This window comes from Chiloscyllium punctatum, chromosome 22 (assembly GCF_047496795.1).
Source record: "Chiloscyllium punctatum isolate Juve2018m chromosome 22, sChiPun1.3, whole genome shotgun sequence".
NCBI classification, from domain to species: Eukaryota; Metazoa; Chordata; class Chondrichthyes; order Orectolobiformes; family Hemiscylliidae; genus Chiloscyllium; species Chiloscyllium punctatum.
Window position 1 is genome coordinate 50,148,537 of NC_092760.1, and position 6,000 is coordinate 50,154,536.

The window sequence follows — 6,000 nt, forward strand, 5'->3', positions numbered from 1 at the left end:
GTGAGAGGGGAAAGATATAAAAGGGACCTAAGGGACAACATTTTCACACAGAGGGCGGTGCGTGTATGGAATGAGCTGCCAGAGGAAGTAGTGGAGGCTGGTACAATTGCAACATTTAAAAGGCATCTGGATGGGTAAATGAATAAGAAGGATTTGGAGGGATATGGGCCAAGTGCTGGCAAATGGGAGTAGATTAAGTTGAGATATCTGGTCAGCATGGATGAGTTGGACCGAAGGGTCTGTTTCCGTGCTGTACATCTCTATGACTCTCTGACTGCTTCAATTCTTAAATATATAACATCTCCTAGTGACAAAGTTTGTAAGTGGTACATTTCTCTGTTAATATTTTGCATAATGTTATCCAAAACACAGAATGATTTTGTTTGAGATGCTTGAGGAAATAACAAAGTGAACAACTGCAAATGAAGGGGCAAAGGCTATGAAATTCTTAAACTACACTACTTGTTCTTATCCTTTTCCTGTTCCGATTGAGAATGTGCTCAAATATTGACAAAATGTGTTATATTGAAACCACTGCAAGGTTCTAAATTGGCTTCAAAGTTCTTCTTGGATAAGCAGAAACAGGAAATCAAACACCAAAGGAAATCCCCTTCATCTGCAGTTCAAGGTATCTTTGCTGGAGGATAAAAATATATTGTAAAATAGAGGGGTCGGAAACAGGATAACTGGTGTGGGAAATTGAAAAAAAAGTTACATTTTTGCGATATATAGAGCTCTTTTATGTTTAATGCTTCGTCATTACATTTCTTTCATATCTCCAGGATTTTTTTAACCTGACTTTGAATTGTCAAATTGCTCTGAACCTCTGAAGTACTAATCTAGTCACACGTAGCTAAGTTTGCACTTCTAAAAAGCCTTGAAAAAGAAAAAAATACACATGGACATATAAAATAAGAATTGTTCTTTTATTTTCAAGAGCTCCCAGTGGAACAGAGATAAACTCAGCCTAAGGTGATGTAGGCAATATATTTTATCAGTGTTGGGGGTTGAGAGAGTTACACTTTTCTGATGGCACTACAGTCTTTTAATGTTCATTGTTCAAAATTCAATGAAGGATGACTACCTACCTGAGCTAGATACTTGAAGATGAGTCAAACTGATGGAGTTTGTGTCCAAGAATCATTCAGAAACAGGGTACAGGTTTGAGAAATTTCTTTATAAAATTATCAACTTTGATCAATCTATTTACATTTGTGTAATTTTACCACATCTGATCACTAAGAATGCAGGATTGAAATGTGGAAAACTCAGTTGTGAAATTGGACTCCATCATAGGTCTCATATCAATGTTCCAAAGCACCAATATGGCATAAGTCATGCTTCCTTTCCAACATAACCAGCACATTGTCCATAGCTGCAAAAAGGTTTCAGTGCAGATGTGCTCTGCATGAACCATTGGCATCAGCGATGGATAGATCCTGATGTCAAACAGTCATTCCAACTGAACTAAAACAAAGACCTGTGGATACTGAAGATCTGAAACAAAAATAAAAAATGCAGGCAAAACTCAGCAGGCCTAGCAGCATCTGTGGGGAGAAAGAAGACCTGATGAGGAGTGAAACGTTAACACTGAATTTCTCCAACAATTTCTCTGTTTTTGTGCAATTCCAATTGATTTGGCACTGACTGGGGAAATTTGGATTGTGCCTATAAGTATACACATATTCCAATTACTCTCAGACCAACGTGCCTTCAGCTCCACAACTGATAGCTGTCACATCATACTTAAAGGGAGAGGCATTCATTGTAGCTGAGGTACATTTGACTTACTTTCTCTGTGGTGCAACTTTTGGAAATACTATGCCCAATTTTTGGAAATTTTTTGGTAAATTCGTGCATCCATTCAGGACGGTAGAGGATTTGGACACCTGTTCAAAAGGAAGATTTGGATGCAGGAACAAATTACTGCGGATGCTGGAATCTGAACTGAAAACAACAAATGCTGGAGATCACAGTGGGTAAGATAACATCTCCATGGAGAGAGAGCAAGCTAACTTTGCAAGTCTAGATGACTCTTCTTGTTGCAGTGCCCCTTGTCTGTAATATGACCCACAAATGGAGCAAATGCTGCACAGAGGATAAAGCCAGCAAAGAGGCAGTGAGAGGAGGTTTCCACAAAGGTTCAACCCACAACAAATTTTCAGAGACCACTTCTTACACCACTCCCTCATCCAACAGCAATGCCTGAGGCAATTCAAACTCAACAAATGGATGACCACAAAACTTCAGTACTTCTTTCAAAGAAACCTACAGTCACACACCCCCAAGGAGACTCAGCTAGTATTCATAAAGGAGCAATGTGTACAGATTCTGGTACAAAGGAATGATCGAGTAAATTTTTATTTCCTTTGGTATAGCCTCATTCTGCATGCCTCTGTGATTTCCTATTCTGACTTTGTTAAAGACAAAGATGGGCACAACCCTGATGAACCACATGGTTAAAAACTTCCAAGATGGGATGCAAGGATGGAAAACAAAAGCATTCACAGAAACTGTTGTGGAAAGCCCTTTATAGAATCCATTCTTGGTGATGTAGCTGAGGAAGAAAATTCTCATTATTTCAGTGAAAGCTGATGTTTCAAACAAAATTTATGAATTTCAAAGTTAGTGAACTTAATTCCTTGCTGATTTTACAATTTTTGGAATAAGTTAAATTTATTGAAAGTATTAAATTTAAGTATAATGTAAGAAAAAACTATTCCATTCAGTATGTGTTTAGGTCTGGAATGAGCTGCTCGAGAGTGAAGCGGAGGCAGGTTCAATTGAAAAATTTTAAAGGGCATTAAACCTATTTGAAAAGGATCATAATGCAGAGAAGACAAGAGAATGGCCCTCATTGGAAATAATAGGGAGAGTGCGACATGGTTGTAATGTCACTGACCCAGTAATCCAGAACTTCAAGCTTATGTTCTGGAAACATGCATTTGAATGTAAACATGGCAAATGGTGAAATCTGAATTCAATAATAATCTGGAATAAATGACAGTCAAATGTTAACCATGTACCACTGTTGATTGCTGTAAAAACACTTCTGGTCCACTGATGCCCTTTAGGGAAGGGAATCTCCCATCCTTACCTGTTCTGGTCTACGTGTCACTCCACATGTGTGACTGTTAACTGCCTTCTCAGCATTTAGAGTTGGAGAATAACTGCTGGCCCAACCAGTGGTGCCTTCATGAAAGATTTTTCAAAATATAGTAATGCTCATTCCAACAGCTGGTGCAGAAAAGATGGACTCAATAGCCTTCTTCTGCTTTGTAATAATCCTGTGATTCAATCATCTTGGCGAAAATGGTAGAATTTCTAGGTCTGTGTTTTTATTTTTCTATTGTAGCTTATCATTTACAGCTTTAAAGCAACTTTTGATGGGTGCATAGTCTGCCAGGCACCAGGTGTACTTGCAGTTGTGATTAGATGAGATTCCCAGAATATTGCTGCAATTAACACCAATAAGGATTTGTACCAATATATGTGACTGCCATTTCGGGTATCATCAGTCTGTGCAATTTTTCAGCAGATGATGGAAAATATTTTACAAGGTCAATCTAAGGTCACTGTTCATCTGGATGATGTGCTAACTGGGAAGAGCAATAAGAGCACTTAGAGAACTTGGACATAGTCCTTAAACATTTCTCCCAGGCAGACATATGTCTTTGAATGGGAAAATGTGTGTTCAGGCACCCAAGTGACCTCCTTGGACTACAGAGTCTACAGGACCAAAATAGAGCTTGATTTAAAATGAGTTTAATTCAGAACATGATTAACCTAAGCATATATTCTGGTCACTTACATTGCAAGTATCCCACTTTTGATCAATCCCTCAAAAATTCAGGCACTTTGTTGGTCAGCCTTTATAAACTCTCAAACTGTTTATCTCCACACCTTTAGTGAGCAGATCCATTTAAATTGAAGGAGATAGTTTTCAAAAGGTTACTGTGCTGAGGTACAAACAAAGCCATGGAATGGACAGATTATTTACAGGGTCCTATCTGTAAAATAGCATAAAGTTAATTTAGTTCAATTTAAAAAATTTTAAAAACTGGCTTTTCTGTATGTCAGCCTAGCCAATCTGAAAACAAAATAAATTGTTAGCAAGATTCAGCAGTTAAATTTGGTATTTCCAGGTTTATGAGCCCACACCCGAACCACCTGATCCCCGCAAATATGTTTCCTCACTCCCTCCTTGCATTCCTGTAAATAGTGGAGTCATTGAGCCTGTTCTGCGAATTTAATGTGATCGATAATGTAATAAGACTGTCACAACTGTAAGAGAACTAGCTATGTGGAGGTGTCATGCACTTTCACTAAAGATTACAAACTTGTTCCAACAGTGACCAAACTCTCACCACACATTTGCTACATTGTATTTTACCACAGAGCACACCCTATTCTTTATTTTGTGTCAGTTCTGACCTGAATTTATGCAAATAACATCAAATCAGATCTAAACGTTTAAGAACGGAAATGGACGTGGGTAGTAACGTCACTAACATCATGATTTATGAGGAAATGAAATAATTAATATTACACAAGGGATCTTTGGAATTCTTTTCTTGACTGTGATATTTCTGTGTTTTTAAGACATCAGTATATCTTAGTAAGGAAATACCTGAGATACCATGTTAGTTTGTTTTGAGAGTTTAGAACTATGTATTTAGAATACTGAAATGGGTCTGACAGCCTTGTTAAATTTATGATTATTCTCCTTGAGTCACCAACGTCAGACTTGGCAACTAGCAGTCACCAAACCTACTGATTAGCTCAGCTTAAATTTTAAAGTTCAATAATTCATGCTTTAAAGATTATCCTTGTCAAGTCACTACCAACAAAAACAATGAATTCAGCTGAAACAGTCTATAAAACTGAAGGGGAGTTTCAGTTTTAAATGATGCAGACAGCCTGTAAAATCAACTTTTAATCTCTTAAAGGGACACAGTTTTTATTTTATAGTTTCTTCCACTTCAAAAGTAATTTTAAATTCTCTTTTCCCAAGTCATTTGTTGCTAATAGTTGAGATTGTCATCAATAACACATTCCAGAACAAGGCAGATTAACATCTTTCTTGATGTATTGATTCTCAATTAGAGTTTTCTGTCTATAAACCCTTGTGTGTTCATTTACATGGGACCCATAATGTGGCAAGATCATTGCTCTTCATGTGTCTCCAGTTTAGTGAGTTAACCTGGTGTTATAACTGCAAAATCAGCTAATAACATAAATTAGGTCAAGTCCAGGTGGACTGAGCACAACATCATGTATAGCTGGACCCAGGATCTTTTAGCCATCTCCAAATTAAACTGTTATACTGCAGAAGGTACTTACATAGAATTTATTGCACAGAAACTGTCCATTTGGCCCATTGGTAATGTGCCTGTGTTTATGTTCCACACAAGTGGACTACTCCATTGAACCCTTTCTGTATGTCCTCCCATTTCTTTCTGCCTGATTCTCTCCAGATTCCCCTCCAAGCATCTATGCTTGTTTGCCTGAACTATTCCACGTGATAGCAAGTGCAACGTTGTAACCATATTGTGGTAAAGACCAAAGAACAAAATCAAAGATTTTTGTGTGTGACAACTTAGGAAGCACTGGACATTCTGCTGTAAAATAACCTGCGTGGACCAGGGTGAAGCACTCTCCAGTGAAGTAAATCACCAGGTAAATCTGGTAGAGGTAGCTAAGAAAAGGAAAGCTGTCTTATCTGCATCACAAACTCAGGAATCAGCTGAAGAGGAGTGTTAGTGGTCTCTTGGAAGTTAGTAAGCTAAACATGCAGGCATTTTACTTCATTGTGCATGCTGCATTAGAACAATTACAGCAATTTATTCCCAGCATTATGGAGCTTCATAGAAGCAATCTTCCACTAGAACTGCTTAGTTCAGCTGCATAAATCATGTTGTAAGTATTGGTAACATCTGTGTTCAATCCCTTCATAGACTTTCAAAAGTTCATATACTGAGTATGCTACAATGAGTAACT